At 50.7% G+C, this 20,145-nt stretch overlaps 2 pseudogenes; both read left to right on the plus strand.

Moving 5' to 3' along the window:
- Nucleotides 1-2,955: 2,955 nt before the first annotated feature.
- Nucleotides 2,956-3,946, plus strand: LOC113910879 (annotated as a pseudogene).
- Nucleotides 3,947-5,579: 1,633 nt separating this feature from the next.
- On the plus strand, nt 5,580-6,325 carry LOC113912198 (annotated as a pseudogene).
- Nucleotides 6,326-20,145: the final 13,820 nt, after the last annotated feature.

Genomic DNA, 20,145 nt, shown 5'->3' on the forward strand with positions numbered 1-20,145 from the left:
TCAGAGAGACTGAGGTGAGGCCCTGATGAAAGGAGCAGATGCTCAGGTGGGCAGAGGGGAGGGCCCTGGTCACCCCGTGGTGGGGGTGGCTTGGGGAGGCCAGGGATAAACCCCGCGGGAGGAGAGAGGGGCGCCCCGCAGAAGCCCACCCATGATGTCAGTCTAGGGAGCCCCCCCTGGGCGGGATGGGGACACGTGGCCAGTGCGGCGGACTTCTGCATCTGGGTCTCCCGAGAACCTGGGGTCCTTGGTGGATCGAAGGAGCAGGGCCTCGCTCAGGGGGCAGAGGGGCAGGCCCAGGTCCTGTTGGGGTTTACGCTGAAGTTGCAGAGGGAGGACTGAGAGACCCTGGACCCCAGCCCAGAGTCAGTCCCTAGAGGCCTGAGTGGAGGACGGGGACACCCCGATTGTGTTCGTGCGTGCGCTTGTGTGTCCCCCACTCGCCCATCCGGTGTCCCAGACACGGGATGCCCCGGTGCCCTGGAGCCGATCCACAGGCAGTAGGGACAGGCAGAGGCATAGGCACCCAGGGAGTCCTGGTGGAGATCAGAAGAAGGCCCGAGAGACCTGGACGCCCCATCTCAGCCTTGGGAAGCCCTGGGCTTCGTGGCCGCACGTGTTGGCCACAGACTTACCCTGGTTGGCTCAGGGCAGGGAGGGCCTTGGTGATGGCAGACCAGCTTGGGGACAGCAGCCAGAGTGGCCTAGGACCTGCCAGGGCTCGAAGCGAGGACCCCCAAGGGACTCCCCAGGGAGCCCGCAGGACTGCGGGCCTGATTCAGCCACGGGAGACTCCTGGGATGGAAGAGACCACACAGTGCGTGGCCACTTTGGCCTCAGGGCCTCCGAGAACCCCTGGCCGTTTGGATGGAGCACTGCCTCGAGTATGCGGGTGGGGGGCGGTGGCCCACGTGTTGCTGGGTGAAAATATGAGGACCGGAAGGAGGACTGCGGGATTGGGGACAGCGAACAGATTAGGTCCCAGGAGGCCCCAGGGCCGGATGGTCACCTAGGGCGTGCCCTGACTTCCCAGCCACGTTTCCTAGAGCCTGGGGTCTGGGTGGAAGGAGCAGGCTTCAGGGCCGCTCAGGCTGAGCCCGGTCCTGCCAGGATGGAAGGGGAGGACCAGAGGGAGGACTGACTGGGCCGCAGTATGGACAGGCCATGGAGGAGGACCCTTGTGGAGGAGGAGCCCATGCCTCCTGTCCGGGGGTCCACATCTGGCTGTTAGAGCCTGAGGGCCTGTGGTGAGAAGGAGCGGGCCTGGGGTGGAGCGGGCCTGTGTGTGTGTGAGGGTGGAGTGCGGGGTCGGGGGGGCGGGGCACGGGTCCGGTTGGGAGTCAGGGTGAGGACCCTGGGGGAGGACTGGCCATACCCCCTCCACCCCATCTCAGCAAAGAAGCCAGGGCACCGGAGTCTGGCCGTGCCCGATCCAGGGAGGATCGGTCAGCGGGGGCCCAACCGGCATGCATGCTCGCTTGTCTCATGGGCCAGAAGGCGGGAGTCCTCGGGGAGCTGAGGTCTTGGTCTGAGGGGCACATGCCTTCTGTCTCACGTTGGGGACCTGGAAGAAGCGCAGGCCCTGGCAGGAAGAAAGAAGATTAGCGTCCTGTGGGCCTGAGGGCATCCCCACCCCAGGACAGAGTGGCCCGTCCCTACTACCAGCCCTTTGGGATCTTGCCGGGGGCTGAGGGGGTGGATGGAGACGTGGCCGTGGATGAGGACGTGCTGGCTCCTCACCCTCTTCTCGGAGCTCTCAGGGAGGTGAGGACCATGCTGGGAGAGGTCGGGGTCTGGTCATCTGGGGAAGCGCACCTGGGAGACACACAGGAGTCTCTGCTTCTGCCAAGAATCAGTGTGGGGACACCCGAGGGAGGAGTGAGTGATTCCCCACCACCCCTCGGGCCCAGGAAGGGATGGCCCAGAAGTCTGTGCAGCCCCTACCTGGAGGCCCTGGGAACCCTGGGTGGGGCCTGTCAGGCTGAGTCCCTCCTCCTCTCCAGATCCTTCCTCTCAGGATGGAGAGGGCCCGGGCCTGAGGGTCTGCACTCAGGTAGCAGAGGAGGCAGGTGCCCTGGCTCTGGGTCTGGCCCTGATGGTGGGGGGCAGATGAGAAATGAGGGGCTGCCTCCCACAGCAGGATCCTTAGGGCCCGGGCCTACCCTGCCACTGCTGCCAGCCCTGGGGAGACCGGCGATCGGTGGGCCAAGTTATTTCTCCTGACTTTTCCTTCTGGCCTCTCCCAGAGATGAGGACTTGGCACCAGGAAGGTGGCCTCCGGTCAACACAGGGAGTTTTCCCAGGCCTTCTGTGGGGTCAAGGTATAGACGGAGAGGTGCGCCCATCCCAGCACAGACGGCACCCGAGCTTGGCCGTCCCTGGGATCCCGAGACGAGCCCTTAGACCTCTGCCAGGCGTGGGCAGAGGTGGGCCCCCTCGCTTACCTTCTGTGGGGTCTCAGGGCTGTGCGGCCTTGCTGTGACCCTGTGGCCTCAGGCTGTGGGGGTGCGGCCCAGGCCCTGCCAGGGGATATAGCAGTCCCCTGAGGGGCCAAGGAGGGGACCACCCAGCTTGGACGGATGGGGACCTCACAGAATCCGCACCAGCCCTCCTGCCCCACTGGGGGCCGTGGGCCGTGCTCTTTGTCTGCACCCTGAAATGACTCCTTTTCTCCTCCAGGGGCTTCCAGAATTCAGAGTCGAGGCCTAGGTCTGAGGCAGGAGCCTCTAAGGTCCCAGAGCAGGGGAGGTGCAGGTGAGGGCCAGTGGTCAAGGTGAGGTACTTGCTCTGAGCATGGAGCTAGGGGCTCGCCCATCCCACCCCAGAGGGGACCCCTCAGCACCCAAGTCCGACGCAGCGCACTGTCAGCTCCGGGACTTCAGGCCTCTGCTGCCTGGGCTGCACCCTGAGGAGCCATCCCACCTCTTTCTTCAGGTTCAGCTCGACACAAACACCATGCCCATGGGTCAGAGGAGTGAGCTCTGGAAGCTGGAGGAAGACCCAGGCCCAGCCCAGGGCCTGGTGGAGGCACAGCTGTTGGGGGCTTGGGAGGAGAAGGTCCCCCGCACCCCCCCTCCTTCTCCACCTTGGCCTCCTCCCAGTCCGCCGCCCCATCGGGCTCCTGCTCTGCCCTGTTTCTGGTCCCCTCGGAGGAGGGGTCTGCTGCTGGGTTCCAGAGTCGTCCCCAGAGCTCTCTGAGTGCCTGCCCCTCCCCCACTGCCCAAGCAGCCACTGCCTGCAGCCAGCCTGACCAGGGCTCCAGCAGGTCCGATGAGGAGGGCGCCAGCCCCCGCGAGGAGCCCGAAGAAGCCCAGCCAGGGCTCCAAAACATAATCCAGGGGAAGCTGGCTGAGCTGGTGGAGTTCCTGCTCCTCAAGTATCACATCAAGGAGCCAACCAGCCAGGCAGAGATGCTGGAGATCGTCGGCCAGGATGCCCTGGATGCCTTCCCTGTGATCTTGGGCCAGGCCTCCGAGTGCTTGCAGCTGGTCTTTGGTATGGATGTGAAGGAAGTGGACCCCAGCGACCACTCCTACATCCTGGTCCCCATCTTGGGCCTCACCTATGATGGGATGATTTGCGGTGAGCAGGGAGTGCCCAAGACCGGCCTCCTGGGGGTGAGCCTCCTGCATGGTGACCGTGCCCCTGAGGAGGAGGTGTGGGAAACGCTGGGGGTCATGGGGGTGTATGCCGGCCAGGAGCACGTCATCTACAGGGAGCCGAGGGAGCTCCTCACCAAGGTCTGGGTGCAGGAAGGGTACGTGGAGTACCGGCAGGTGCCCGGAAGTGACCTGCCTCCTACGAGGTCCCGTGGGGTTCCAGGGCCCACGCCGAAACCAGCAAGTTGCAAATGCTGCAGTATTTGCTCCAGGTCAGGCGCGGGCAGCTGGCTTCCTCCCTGGCCCTGTCTGAAGGGGCTGTGAGAGATGAGGAAGAGGTGGCCTGAGCCCTGGCATCCGCCAGGCCCTTTCCAGGCTTTGCTGGGTTCAGCAGCCTCTCCTGTGGGGTGCTGGGCATGAAGTGGGGCCGCTTGCTGGTTCTTCCCTGTGTGTGTGTTTGTGTGTGCCCATGAAGACAGAGCCCTGGGCGTTTTAATCAGTGCAGGGCCAGGGAGGGTTGGGAGAAGAAAGCAGGGCAAGGAGCCTCCTGGGGGTGGGGGGGGTTGTTTCCTGGGATGACTCCCACATCCAGAACTTGGTGTCCTTGAGGAAGCTCTCCTGTGGGGTTCCTTGCCATAGAAGCTTTCAGCCGGTTCAGGGGCTGATTGTGTGAGTACCATCCACTCTGCAACATTTGTTCTTACCCATTCCAAGAGTTAAGAGTTTTATCATGTTCTTGGGGTGCCTGGGTCCTCTGTTGGTTAAGCGTCTGCCATCGGCTCAGGTCAGGATCTCAGGATCCTGGGATCACACCCCACATGGGGCTCCCCACTCAGTGGAGACTCTGCTTCTCTCTCTCCCCTGTGTGTGCTTTCTCTTTCTCAAATAAATAAATACCTTTAAGAAAAAGTTTTTTCATGCCCTGGACACCAGCCTGGACACCTTGCCTACTTGCTTGGGCTCTGGACTGAAATCACAGGGCATTGGCCTAGGGATGGGTTGGAAAAGTGCAAGAACGGAAGAAGCAAGAGATGGGGGTCAGAAGCTGAAGAGATAGAAGTTTGCTGGTTCTTGCTTCTGATGCCTTCCCGACCATCGTTGTGCAAATGCCAAAGGCAAGCACGCGCACACACGTGTGGGGACAGGGGCAGGAGGGCCCAGGTTCTGTCAGGAGTCAAGGTGAGGACGAGAGGGAGGAATGAAGGACCCTAGACCCAGTAGAAAATCAGTCCTGGGAGGCCTCTGGGTGAGACAACGGTGACATGAGGCGTGTCCTGGCTTCTGCTCTGGGTCCCAGAGACACTGAGCGCTTGTTGTGAGGAGTGGCCCTCAGGAGCAGGGATGAAGGCACCGGCCATCCAGGGAGTCCAAATGGGGAACAGAGAGTAGGGCTAAGGGACCTGAAGGACCTATCTCAGGGAATCCCTGGACTTTGTAGCCTGATGCGATGTCCACAGTCTTTGCCCGTGGCTCTCAGGGCAGTGAGGGCTTTGGTCGGAGGGAACGGGCCTGGAGACAGCAGAGACAGGATCACCAGATGTGCTGCGGCTCATGCTGAGATCCCTGAGGGAGGGCTCAGGGAGGGACCTGGACTCCAGAACAGGGACAACGCACTGAAGCCTGCCCCTGCTGTCCGCCCTGGGAGGCCTGTTTGTGCCAAGTCCACAGGCGGTGTGTCAGGACGTCCGCATCAAGGTCTGATAGAGGCCGGGGGCCTGCTTTAAAAAACCGGGGGTCAGGGGGCGCCTGGGTGGCTCAGTTGTTAATCGTCTGCCTTCGGCTCAGGTCATGATCCCAGGGTCCTGGGATCGAGCCCCGCATTGGGCTCTCTGCTCCGTGGGAAGCCTGCTTCTCCCTCTCCCACTCCCCCTGCTTGTGTTCCCTCTCTCGCTGTGTCTCTCTCTGTCAAATAAATAAATAAAATCTTTAAAAAAAAAGAGTTTAAAAAACCGGGGGTCAGGAGCTAATGGAGGAAGACCCATGCCCAGCCCAGGGCCTGGTGGAGGCACAGCTGTGGGGGGCTGGGGAAGAGGAGGTCCCAGCAGCTTAGATGAGGAGGGGTCGAGCACCTGGGAGGAGCCGGAAGTCACGCAAACCTCTCTCCAGGACAAACTCCACGTGAAAATGGCTGCCCTGGTGGAGTTCCTGCTCCTCAAATACCGCAACAAGCAGCCGACCCGCCAGGCAGAGATGCTCGAGATCGTCAGCAAAGATTACCAGGACGACTTCCCAGTGATCTTGGGCCAAGCCTCCGAGTGCATGCAGCTGGTCTTTGGTGTGGACGTGAAGGAAGTGGACCACAGTGACCACTCCTACGTCCTGGCCAATGTCCTGGGTCTCACCTGTGATGGGATGCTGAGCGGTGAGCATAGCATGCCCAAGACCGGCCTCCTGGTGCTGAGCCTCCTGCATGGCAACCGTGCCCCCGAGGAGGAGGTGTGGGAAACGCTGGGGCTCATGGGGGTGTATGCCAGCCAGAAGCACATCATCTATGGGGAGCCCAGGGAGCTCCTCACCAAAGTCTGGGTGCAGGAAGGGTACCTGGAGTACTGGCAGGTGCCTGGCAGGGACCCTGCCCGCTACGAGTTCCCGTGGGGTCACAGGGCCCACGCTGAACAAGCAAGTTTCAAGTTCTGGAGTATTTGCTCCGGGTCAGGCGCGGGCAGCTGGCTTCTTCCCTGGCCCTGTCTGAAGGAGCTCTGAGAGATGAGGGAGAGGAGGCCTGAGTCCCAGTGGCGGCCAGGCCCTTTCCAGGCTTTGGTGGGGTCGGCAGCTTCTCCTGCGGGGTGCTGGGCATGAAGTGAGGCCACATTTTGGTTCTTCCCTGTGTGTGTGTGAAAAGAGAGAGCCCCGGGAGTTCTAAGTAACGCAGGGCCAGGGAGGGTTGGGGGAAGAAAGCAGGGTGAAGAGCCAGCCTCTCTGGGGGCCTGTTCTCTGCGATGACTCTGACATCCAGAGCTTGGGTTTCTTGAGGAAGCTCTCAAATGTTGTTCCTTGGAGTAGAAGTTTTAACCAGCTTCGGCAGGTAAATGTGTGCGTGACATCCACCCCACAGCATTTGGACTTACCCAGTTCAAGAGTTTTAAGAGTTTTGTCATATTCTGGAAATAAGGTGGGAGATCTTCCCTCCTTGTTTGGGTTCTGGAATGAAATAACGGGGCATTGGCATAGGAATTTGTTGGAAAGGTGGAAAAATGGAGCAGTCAAGTGACGGGGTTAGGAAATACGGAAATAAAAGATTATTCATTTTTGCTTCTTACTCCTTCTCGTCTGTCATTCTGCAAAAGTAACATAGATGCGTGCGCCTTCATTCACTTAGTTCTTCAAGAAAAGAGGAGAAATGACATCTCAGCACAGAGGGAGCCCTGCTCACTGGCTCCTTGATTCCCAGACATGGGCTGAGCTCTGCTCTCTGGAAGGCCCTGTGTGTGAGCAGTGGGGACATTAGGAGAAGCAAGACACGTCCCACCCTTAGGGGACAGTCTAGCAGCTGCACTCATGGCAGGAAAGTGGGGAGAGGTGCCCTGAGACCTGCAGAAGAAACAGAAGAAGGGTGAGGGAGTGTGGCTCCCGGAGCAAGCACTGCAGTGGAAGTGCCCCTGGCCTTGGGTGGCTCAGGGTGTCGGGTCACCGTGCTTCCTTCTGTGCAGCTGATCACCGTGAATCTGGGGGGTGACAGTGGCCCTACTTGGAGACAGGGTGCCTTAGAGGTGGGAGCAAAGTCTGAAATGGATAATTGCTCTGAGAAGTTCCTTCTGGATCATGGACAAACCAGGGAGAAATCTCCTCCTGGGGCAGGAAAAGAAGGTATCCTGCACTCTCATCCTAAGGCCTTGAACACAGTGCACAGACTAGGTGTTTTATATCCGTCATCTGCAAGTATTTCTGAAGAAATACAGTGATATTTCTTTGAAGTGGAGCCCAGAAGACTCTAGACTGGCACTCTTGTCCTGACCATGCAAAGCCAGAACCCACTGCTTCAAAAGTCATTTTAGTTTGACTATCTGGAGTGTAATTTGGACAGCTATAAGTAAGCAAGGTCTAGGTTTTGGTGGGGGGATAAATGAGTGAAAGGAGTGGTTTGGTGGAAGAGCAGCTGGAGGGAGGGAAGGAGCTGGTCTTTGACTCACATTCTAGGAGCTTTGTATTGTGTCCAGCTGGGACAATTCCCTCACACCTGAATGCCACACATATTCCCATATATCTCACATATATCCTCTGATTTAGAAAATGGATTGAGTTTTACTTATGAAGCACCCTCTTTGGCTGATTAGCTATTCCATGTCCTATTGAGCTGCACATTCTCTAACATGACCTCGGTAACAACAAAAAAATAAAATAAAATAATAACCCAGAGGAGAGAGTGGAAGGCTCTGGGATCAAAACAACACTTGAAATCACTGCCATTCATCAAAGTTCCAATATGTGCCAGGCACTGTGCAAGGTGCTTTCCATATATCACATGCATTCCTGCAGTCCTGCAAGACGGGGCTTATCAAACTCACTCATTTAACTCACTCACTTCAGAAAGAACCTGAGGCTCCTAGGACTTGGTCATTTTCCCAGGATCACGTGGCTAGTGAGTGACAGGGCAGCGACTAGAACCCGGGTCTGAATTCATGTAGAGTCCACGCTGTTCCCACCCACTGCAGCCTGTGGCCAACCTTCCGAGTCCTACATCATTCCTGAGGACAGCATGGTGTCTTCCAGGTGACAAAAAGAAGGATGCTGTGGCTAAGGTACTAAAAAACCTGTTGCTAAGGAAGGAAGGTGACAATGAGAATCAAACAGGTTTTGGGTACAGTCTGTGGGATTTATTAACCTAGAGTTCTTCTGCCTGAACCTCAGAGTTCTTTGAAATCATTTCAGCACGCCTGGCTGGCTCAGTCAGTTAAGGATCTAACTTCATTTTGGCTCAGGTCATGATATCAAGCCCCATGTCAGGCTCCACGCTGAGTGTAGGGCCTGCAGGTGAGTCTCTCTCACTCTCTCTGCCCCCGACCACTCACACACTCTCTCTCCCTCGCTCTTAAAAAAAATGTAAAAAAAAAAATTACAAATCTTTGTACATCAGAAGTGACTAACCTGAAAGTGAAAAGACAGCTCCCAGAAGGAAATATTTGTACATTATGTATCTAGTAAGAGTCTGTTGTCCAGAACATGTAAAGAGCTTTTACAACTCCTCAACATAAAGACCACCTAATTTACCTAGTTTGCCGCACTCTGAAATCACCGCAGAGTCCATTACTCTTCAAACCACCACGTCAGCACGAGGTCACGGAAGCAGAGACGACACCAGACTTCAGGATGGAGGCCGCGCCCTCCCAGACCCGGTTCCCCCACCGCGGAGAGCCCACTCCCCTTGAAGGAGGCCACGTGGTAGCGAGAGACTCGCGGGAGGATTCAATCAGCAGCCCCTGTGTCTCGGGTGCAGCAGAAGCAGTGGGATCTGGAATTCCCATTTTCCACAACCCTCCCCCAAAACCTGGTTAGAACTGTGAAAATGCAAGACGGGCACCTCAGGAGAGGGGACTGGGGACGCCAGCAGGGAGGCCGGAGCGGGGAGCCCGCCGCTCAGGGTCAGTGACGGGAACGGCCGTCAGTCACAGGCCCGGGGTCGGAAGCCTCCACAGCAGACACCCATCGGTCACAGGCCCCGGAGCGGAGGACGCAGGTGTCCGCTCCTCCAGGAACTCCACGCTCCCTGCAGCTCAGGGGGGCGAGCCGCCCTCACCCCGAAGCCTGCTTCTCTCCGGCGGACTTCCCGTCGGAACAGCGCCCCCCGCTTCCTCCTCCTTCCCCACGACATGCTGTTCCTCTCCTTCCTTTCTCGTCCGCGATGTGGCCGGAGCTGGCTTGTCCCGGACGGCAAGTCTCTGCTCCTCCCAAAGAAACCCATTTTGCTGGTAAAACGACCGGCACTTTCAGTTTAAGGTCAACAGGACGGATAAACTCGGTAAGTTGGCAAGGAGCAAAACCGAGAGACAAAAATCCGGTGCACTTCCAGGCGCTCCTCACACACCGTCAGGACGAGACCCGCGGAGCACAGGCTCCTTCACAGCCGCATCGAGAAGAACCACACACCGAGCAGCACACGTCCCCAGGAGCCGACACACCTGCTCTCCGACCCCGTGAGACACGGACGCGGACGTCGAGGGAGACACGCCGGGAAGACGCCCTGCGCTCAGGGCAGAGCGCACGCTGCGGACATGTCTACTCTCCCCCCGCCGTCCGCAGAGTCCGCGCCGCCGCTACGGGCCTCCAGCGGGGTCTTCGCAGACACGGAACCCACAGCCCTGACGCGGGTGTGGACGCGGGGAGGAGCCGCGGGGCCGAGGCGGGGGAGCCGGAGCACAGCGGCGGGCGGCCGGCCCGGACCGCAGACCGCGGGAGCAGCCCCAGGAACCGACTCCGGGTGCGCGTGGACACGGACGCGGGGGCCGCCGGAGCGGATCCGAGGCCGGAGAGCGGAGCCCCGACAGCCCCGCGCACGGCACCGCGGGGACCCCACGTCACCGCACACAGAGCCACGGACACCCCACGGTCTGCGCACCCGCCCTTCCTCCGCTGCGTCCTGTGAGCTCGGGCCCCCTCCGCGGTCCCCGCTCAGACGGCTTCTCCTCACCTTGTCCTCCCGCGGCGGGGCCTGAGGAGGCCGGGCTCCTGTCAGCGTGGACGCGGCCCCACATCCTCCGCAGCGGGTCCTGAGGAGGCCGGGCTCCTGTCAGCGCGGACGCGCCCCACGGCCCCCAGAAGCCTCCACCTCAGGTTCTGAGGAGGTCCGGCTCCTGTCACTGCGGCTGCGCAGGCCGGGCTCTGGGCTCCTGGCGGGAGCTGGGGTCGTGCGCCCTCTGCAGGCGGGGGAGGCAGTGCAGGACAAGGTGAGCTCCCCGCTCAATGGAAGCACCTGCCCGCTCCCTGGGTCCAGCTGAAGCCATTAAATTCTGAAAATTCAAGCTGACTGGAGCCCAATATCCCCCCAACTTCTCCAAAAATAGCTAAGAAACAATTAATCGGAAACAATACGGAATGACAACAGTCCCTGACCCAAACAGTGCCCTGGCCCTGACTGAACATGATTCCGACCCAAACTTGATCTCAAGCCTGGTCCTGACCCCAGCCCCAAACCCTAACCCTAGCCCCCAAACCCGAAGAATGTTCACGATAATCACAAGGCGGAAACCATGCAAATGTCCATCCATGGTTAAATGCATAAACAAAGTGTGGTCAAGGGTTTGGGTCTGGGTTCAGGTTCAGGTTTGGGTCATAGTTCTAAATCAAGGCTTGGGTTAAGGATCAGGGTGAGGGTGAGGGTTTTGGGTGAGGGTGAGGTTAATGGTTAGGATGAGAGCTTAGGGCTTTAGGCTTATGATTTAGGGTTTAAGACTTAGGGCTTAGGGGATAAAGTTTAAGGTCATATTTGGGTTTGGGTTCTTGCTGGGGTTTGGGTTCAGGGCTCATGACTCAGAGTTCTGGTTCAGGGTTTGGGTTCGTGGTTCAGGGCTTGGATTCAGGGCTTGGGTTCAGAGTTTGGATGTGGGGTTCAGTTTCAGGTTTGAGATTCAGGGTTCCAGTTTGGGGTTTAGGGTCACGTTAGCTTTTAGGGTTAAAGTTAAGGGTTAGAGTTCGGTTTAAGGATCACACGTGTTCTTTAGTTGTCATCATGGACACAAAATTTCTATCTGAAGTTTCTAAATCTGAACTCTATTTAGTCTGGATGTCAGGAGCTTGTTCAGAATTTAGGGTCACAGTAACTGCCTACCAACAGCATTCTGATCCTAGAGTCTCCCAGTCACCCAGAAGCTGCTTTTCTCTTGGTTCAAACATACCCTTTGCACAGAAGGGTGAGCTGGTGCCAAATCTGGGATGATTTCACAATGACAGAGGTGTGAAACCAAATATTGTGGAAATGTTCATGGAAAATGAAACAGGAGACAAATAATCTGTCGACTCCTGATTCTTCCACAATAACAAAGACCAAGTTCCCAATAGAATCTGATAATGTTCCCTAGGAAGGACTACGGTACTCTTTACCAATACCACAAAAAGGCCCCCTCCCCTGGTTTAAACTAAGAATCACAGGAGGATACTTCCTATTTTGTTGTCAAAAATACAATTTTATTCTCTGGATGTTCCAGTGTACAATTTGTAGAGGCATTGCCAACATTTTCCGTTCTCAAACACTCATCCACACACGGATAAAATGCAGGCAACATTGTAATGAACTGCTCATTGGGGTACCAAGAAGAAGGAGGGCTATTAAAAATAATAAAATATATCTACTATTAAACTCAGAAAAAGCACTCTTTACGGGCACTTAATGAGGATCCCTATCCATAAGATCTCACATCTCATCACATGGAACCCACCCATAAAAATCACCAATAACAATAGCCTGCCGACCACTGTAACCCCCCTGCCATTTCCCTATGGGATTGTAATACACACTCCAACCGCTAGAGACAACATCAACAGCAGAACAGGAATTGCCCACCCCCGGGGGACCAACTATTACAGTGACCTAAAAAAATCCCACTTCCTCGGCATCACGATTCCAGACTTCCAGCTCCATTACAAAGCTGTCATCATCAAGACAGTATGGTACTGGCACAAAAACTGACACATAGATCAATGGAACAGAATAGAGACCCCAGAAATGGACCCTCGACTCTATGGTCAACTACTCTTTGACAGAGCAGGGAAGAATGTCCAATGGAAAAAAGACAGTCTCTTCAACAAATGGTGTTGGGAAAATTGGACAGCCACATGCAGAAGAATGAAACTGGACCATTTCCTTACACCACACACAAAAATAGACTCCAAATGGTTGGAAGACCTAAGCATGAGAGGAGTCCCTCCAAATCCTAATGGAGAACACAGGCAGCAACCTCTTCGACCTCAGCCACAGCAACTTCTTCCTAGAAACATTGCCAAAGGCAAGGAAACCCAGGGCAAAAATGAACTATTGGGATTTCATCAGGATAAAAAGCTTTTGCAGAGCAAAGGAAAGAGTCCACAAAACCAAAAGGCAACTGACAGAATGGGAGAAAATATTTGCAAATGACCTATCAGATAAAGGGCTAGTATCCAAAATCTATAAAGAACTTATCAAACTCAACACCCAAAGAACAAATAATCCAATCAAGAAATGGGCAGAAGACATGAACAGACATTTTTCCAAAGAAGGCATCCAAATGGCCAACAGACACATGAAAAAGTGCTCAACATCACCGGCATCAGGGAAATCCAAATCAAAACCTCAATGAGATACCACCTCACACCCATCAGAATGGCTAAAATTAATATCCAAGAAAGGACAGATGTTGGTGGTGATGCAGAGAAAGGGGAACTCTCCTACACTCTTTTTGGGAATGCAAGCTGGTACAACCAGTCTGGAAAAGTGTATGGAGGTTCCTCAAACAATTGAAAATAGAGCTACCATACGATCCAGCAATTGCACTACTGGGTATTTACGCCAAAGATACAAATGTAATAATCCGAAGGGGTATGTGCAGCAATGTCCACAATAGCCAACCTGTGGAAAGACCCAAGATGTCCATCGACAGATGAATGGATAAAGAAGATGTGGTATATATACACAATAGAATATTATACAGCTATCAAAAGGAATGAGATCTTGCCATTTGCAATGACGTGGATGGAAGGGGATGGTGTTATGCTGAGTGAAATAAGTCAATCAGAGAAAGACATGTGTCATATGATCTCACTGATATGAGGAATTCTTTTTTTTAAATTTTTTATTGTTATGTTAATCACCATATATTACATAATTTGTTTTGGTGTAGTGTTCCATGATTCATTGTTTGTTCATAAAACCCAGTGCTCCATGCAGAATGTGCCCTCCTCAATACCCATCACCAGGCTAACCCATCCCCCCACCCTCCTCCCCTCCAGAAACCTCAGTTTGTTTTTCAGAGTCCATCATCTCTCCTGGTTCGTCTCCCCCTCTGACTTACTCCCCTTCATTCTTCCTCTCCTGCTATCTTCTTCTTTTTCTTTTTTCTTAACATATGTTGCGTTATTTGTTTCAGAAGTACAGATCTGTGATTCAACAGTCTTACACAATTCACAGCGCTCACCGTAGCACATATCTTCCCCAATGTCCATCACCCAGCCACCCCATCCCTCCCACCCCCGACCACTCCAGCAACCCTCAGTTTGTTCCTGAGATTAAGAATTCCTCATATCAGTGAGGTCATATGATACATGTCTTTCTCTGATTGACTTATTTCACTCAGCATAACAGCCTCCAGTTCCATCCACGTAGTTGCAAATGGCAAGATCTCATTCCTTTGGATGGCTGCATAATATGCCATTGTGTATATATACCACCTCTTCTTTATCCATTCATCCGTCGATGGACATCTTGGCTCTTTCCACAGTTTGGCTATTGTGGACATTGCTGCTATAAACATTGGGGTGCACGTACCCCTTCGGGTCCCTACATTTGTATCTTTGGGGTAAATACCCAGTAGTGCAATTGCTGGATCGAATGGTAGCTCTAATTTCAACTGTTTGAGGAACCTCCATACTGTTTTCCAGAGGGGTTGCACCAGCTTGCATTCCCACCAACAGTGTAGGAGGGTTCCCCTTTCTCCACATCCCCGCCAACATCTGTCGTTCCCTGACTTGTTAATTTTAGCCATTCTGACGGGTGTGAGGTGGTATCTCATTGAGGTTTTGATTTGGATTTCCCTGATGCCGAGCGATGTTGAGCACTTTTTCATGTGCCTGTTGGCCATTTGGATGTCTTCTTTGGAAAATGTCTGTTCATGTCTTCTGCCCATTTCTTGATTGGATTATTTGTTCTTTGGGTGTTGAGTTTGATAAGTTCTTTATAGATTTTGGATACTAGCCCTTTATCTGATATGTCATTTGCAAATATTTTCTCCCATTCTGTCGGTTGTCTTTTGGTTTTGTGGACTGTTTCTTTTGCTGTGCAAAAGCTCTTTATCTTGATGAAATCCCAATAGTTCATTTTTGCCCTGGCTTCCCGTGCCTTTGGTGATGTTTCTAGGAAGAAGTTGCTGTGGCTGAGGTCGAAGAGGTTGCTACCTGTGTTCTCCTTTAGGATTTGGATGGACTCCTGTCTCACGTTTAGGTCTTTCAACCATTTGGAGTCTATTTTTGTGTGTGGTGTAAGGAAATGGTCCAGTTTCATTCTTCTGCATGTGGCTGTCCAATTTTCCCAACACCATTTGTGGAAGAGACTGTCTTTTTTCCACTGGACATTCTTTCCTGCTTTGTCAAAGATAAGTTGACCATAGAGTTGAGGGTCCCTTTCTGGGCTCTCGATTCTGTTCCATTGATCTATGTGTCTGTTTTTGTGCCAGTACCATACTGTCTTGATGATGACAGCTTTGTAATAGAGCTGGAAGTCCGGAATTGTGATGCCGCCAGCTTTGCTTTTCTTTTTCAATATTCCTCTGGCTATTTGGGGTCTCTTCTGGTTCCATACAAATTTTAGGATTATTTGTTCCATTTCTTTGAAAAAAGTGGATGGTATTTTGATGGGGATTGCATTGAATGTGTAGATTGCTCTAGGTAGCATTGACATCTTCACAATGTTGGTTCTTCCAATCCATGAGCATGGAACGTTTTTCCATTTCTTTGTGTCTTCTTCAATTTCTTTCCTGAGTATTTTATAGTTTTCTGAGTACAGATCCTTTGCCTCTTTGGTTAAATTTATTCCTAGGTATCTTATGGTTTTGGGTGCAGTTGTGAATGCGATCGACTCCTTGATTTGTCTCTCTTCTGTCTTGTTGTTGGTGTATAGGAATGCCACTGATTTCTGTGCATTGATTTTATAGCCTGCTACTTGACTGAATTCCTGTATGAGTTCTAGCAGTTTTGGGGTGGAGTCTTTTGGGTTTTCCACATAAAGTATCATATCATCTGCAAAGAGTGAGAGTTTGACTTCCTCGTTGCCAATTTGGAGGCCTTTGATTTCTTTTTGTTGTCTGATTGCTGTGGCTAGGACTTCTAATATTATGTTGAATAGCAGTGGTGAGAGTGGACATCCCTGCCGCATTCCTGACCTTAGGGGAAAAGCTCTCAGCTTTTCCCCATTGAGAATGATATTCGCTGTAGGTTTTTCGTAGATGGCTTTTATGATATTGAGGTATGTACCCTCTATCCCTATACTCTGAAGAGTTTTGATCAAGAAAGGATGCTGTACTTTGTCAAATGCTTTTTGTGCATCTATTGAGAGGATCATATGATTCTTGTTCTTTCTTTTGTTAATGTATTGTATCACGTTGATTGATTTGCGGATGTTGAACCAGCCTTGCAGCCCAGGGATAAATCCCACTTGGTCGTGGTGAATAATCCTTTTAATGTACTGTTGGATGCTATTGGCTAGGATTTTGGTGAGAATTTTTGCATCCATGTTCATCAAGGATATTGGTCTGTAATTCTCCTTTTTGATGGGATCTTTGTCTGGTTTTGGGATCAAGGTAATGGTGGCCTCATAAAATGAATTTGGAAGTTTTCCTTCCATTTCTATTTTTTGGAACAGTTTCAGGAGAATAGGTATTAATTCTTCTTAAAATGTCTGATAGAATTCCCCTGGGAAGCCATCTGGCCCTGGGCTTTTGTTTCTTGGGAGATTTTTGATGACTGCTTCAATTTCCTTAGTGGTTATAGGTCTGTTCAGGTTTTCTATTTCTTCCTGGTTCAGTTTTGGTAGTTGATACATCTCTAGGAATGCACCCATTTCTTCCAGGTTATCTAATTTGCTGGCATAGAGTTGCTCGTAATATGTTCTTATAATTGTCTGTATTTCTTTGGTGTTGGTTGTGATCTCTCCTCTTTCATTCATGATTTTGTTGATTTGGGTCATTTCTCTTTTCTTTTTGATCAGTCTGGCCAGGGGTTTATCAATCTTGTTAATTCTTTCAAAGAACCAGCTCCTAGTTTCGTTGATCTGTTCTACTGTTCTTTTGTTTTCTAGTTCATTGATTTCTGCTCTGATCTTTATGATTTCTCTTCTCCTGCTGGGTTTAGGCTTTATTTGCTGTTCTTTCTCCAGCTCCTTTAGGTGTAGGGTTAGATTGTGTATTTGAGACCTTTCTTGTTTCTTGAGAAAGGCTTGTATTGCTATATAGTTTCCTCTCAGGACTGCCTTTGCTGTATTCCAAAGATTTTGGACAGTTGTGTTTTCATTTTCATTGGTTTCCATGACTTTTTTTAATTCTTCTTTAATTTCCTGGTTGACCCATTCATTCTTTAGTAGGATGCTCTTTAGCCTCCACGTATTTGAGTTCTTTCCGACTTTCCTCTTGTGATTGAGTTCTAGGTTCAAAGCATTGTGGTCTGAAAATATGCAGGGAATGATCCCAATCTTTTGGTACCGATTGAGACCTGATTTGTGACCTAGGATGTGATCAATTCTGGAGAATGTTCCATGGGCACTAGAGAAGAATGTGTATTCCGTTGCTTTGGGATGGAATGTTCTGAATATGTCTGTGAAGTCCATTGGTCCAGTGTGTCATTTAAAGTCTTTATTTCCTTGTTGATCTTTTGCTTAGAGGATCTGTCCATTTCAGTCAGGGGGGTGTTAAAGTCCCCCACTATTATTGTATTGTTGTCAATGTGTTTCTTTGCTTTTGTTATTAATTGCCTTATATAATTGGCTGCTCCCATGTTCGGGGCATAGATATTTACAATTGTTAGATCTTCTTGTTGGATAGACCCTTTAAGTAGGATATAGTGTCCTTCCTCATCTCTTATTACAGTCTTTGTTTTAAAATCTAGTTTGTCTGATATAAGGATTGCCACCCCAGCTTTCTTTTGGTGTCCATTAGCATGGTAAATGGTTTTCCACCCCCTCACTTTCAATCTGGGGGTGTCTTTGGGTCTAAAATGAGTCTCTTGCAGACAGCATATGGATGGGTCTTGTTTTTTAATCCAATCTGATAGCCTGTGTCTTTTGATTGGGGCATTGAGCCCATTTACATTCAGGGTAACTATTGAAAGGTATGAATTTAGTGCCATTGTATTGCCTGTAAGGTGACTGTTACTGTATGTTGTCTGTGTTCCTTTCTGATCTTTGCTGCTTTTAGGCTCTCTCTTTGCTTAGAAGACCCCTTTCAATATTTCTTGGAGGGCTGGTTTCGTGTTTGCAAATTCCTTTAGTTTTTGTTTGTTCTGGAAGCTTTTTATCTCTCCTTCTATTTTCAATGACAGCCTAGCTGGATATAGTATTCTTGGCTGCATATTTTTCTCGTTTAGTGCTCTGAAGATATCTTGCCAGTCCTTTCTGGCCTGCCAGGTCTCTGTGGATAGGTCTGTTGCCAATCTAATATTTTTACCATTGTAGGTTACATATCTCTTCTCCCGAGCTGCTTTCAGGATTTTCTCTTTGTCTCTGAGACTCATAAGTTTTACTATTAGATGTCGGGTTGTTGACCTATTTTTATTGATTTTGAGAGGGGTTCTCTGTGCCTCCTGGATTTTGATGCCTGTTTCCTTCCTCACATTAGGGAAGTTCTCTGCTATTATTTGCTCCAATATACCTTCTGCCCCTCTCTCTCTTTCTTCTTCTTCTGGGATCCCAATTATTCTAATGTTGTTTCGTCTTATCGAATCACTTATCTCTCGAATTCTGCCCTCGTGATCCTGTAGTTGTTTCTCCCTCTTTTTCTCAGCCTCTTTACTTTCCATCATTTGGTCTTCTATATCACTGATTCTCTCTTCTGCCTCATTTATCCTAGCAGTTAGTGCCCCCATTTTTGATTGCACCTCATCAATAGCCTTTTTGATTTCGACTTGGTTAGATTTTAGTTCTTTTATTTCTCCAGAAAGGGTTTCTCTAATAACTTCCACGCTTTTTTCAAGCCCAGCTAGTATCTTTAAAGTCATGATTCTGAACTCTAGGTCTGACATCGTACTAATGTCCGTATTGAGTAGGTCCCTGGCTGACAGTACTACCTCTTGTTCTTTTTGCTGAGGTGATTTCTTTCGTCTTGTCATTTTGTCCAGAGGAGAATAGATGAATGAGAGAACAAAATGCTAAGAGGTTTACAACGTCCCCAGCAAATATACTGTATACAAATCAGAAAAGGCCTGAAAGCAGGGGAAAAGAAAGGGAAAGAAAGAGAAAAAAAAGAATAAGAAAGATAAAAACAAATACAGAACAATACAAGAAAGGCAGAATATGATCAAATATGATCAGGCTAGTGCATAGGTCAGTGCCACACACTAGATTTTGGGCGTATTTTGGTCTGTTAGAAAAAAGTGCCTCCTAAAATTTTAAAGGAAGAAAGACATATATGTACAAAATAAGGGTTGATACAATGAAGGGATAGAAGATGACTGTAAAGATGAAAATTATAAAAGATTTTATAAAAGGACTTGATAAGATAAGAAGTTGTTTGAAAAAAGAAAGAAGATTTAAAAAAAGAAAAAGAAAAAAGGGAGAGAATGTGATCAAGTAGGAGACTAGAACAGAACCATACACTAGTGATTTAGGGTATATTTTTATCTGTTAGAAGAAACTGTGTCTCAAAATTTTAAAGAGAGAACAACTTATATATGTATATGCCAAAAATAAGGGTAACTACTATGAAGGGATAAAATATGACTCTTCCAGTAAGTGGTCGCTTCTCTGTTCAGAGAGTTGTTGCTACTCTCCTCTTTGATCTCCTGTTGAGTTCGTAGGTGTTCAGAATGGTTTGATCCCTATTCAGCTGAATTCCTGAGACCAGACGAAATCTAGGTCTCCTACTCCTCCGCCATCTTGCTCCGCCTCCTGATATGAGGAATTCTTAATCTCAGGAATCAAATTGAGTGTTGCTGGAGTGGTCGCGGTGTGGGAGGGATGGGGTGGCTGGGTGATAGACATTGGGGAAGGTATGTGCTATGGTGAGCGCTGTGAATTGTACAAGACTGTTGAATCACAGATCTGTACCTCTGAAACAAATAATGCAATATATGTTAAGAAAAAAAAAAAGAAGAAGATATCAGGAGGGGAAGGATGAAGGGGAGTAAATCGGAGGGGGAGATGAACCAACATTTTACTAAAGAAGAAATGAAAAAGCCACAAGCTATTCTGTTTGCCACAAATTCCTACACCAAAAATGAAAACACGACCCAGTTGCATTTATCCATGTCCCGGCACCTCAACATCAGTTTTAGATATTTTCCTATATACTTTGTAAATGTCTTTAGTGGAAACAGCTCATTAATTTATGCAAATTAGGGAAACTGATTTGTAATATCATCACCTTTAAAGTTATCTTCTATACACTTCTTCCCCCGGCCCCAAGACGCCCACCAGATCTGTCGCTCAGGTGAACGATGATACAATCAACTGTTTCAGGAGCCCAAAGCAATCAGTAATCTTAGCTTCTAAATATGCAGTGATCTCAAACTTCTACCAGTGTAAACAAAAAGACTCAAGTGATCAAAAATCACATCGTTGTCGCACCTGGGCGGCTTAATCCATTAAGCGTCTGCCTTCGGCTCAGGTCGTGATCCCAGGGTCCTGGGATCAAGAGCCCCATGTCGGTCTCCCCACTCAGCG

Source organism: Zalophus californianus, chromosome 6 (genome assembly GCF_009762305.2).
Source record: "Zalophus californianus isolate mZalCal1 chromosome 6, mZalCal1.pri.v2, whole genome shotgun sequence".
In the NCBI taxonomy this organism is placed as follows: Eukaryota; Metazoa; Chordata; class Mammalia; order Carnivora; family Otariidae; genus Zalophus; species Zalophus californianus.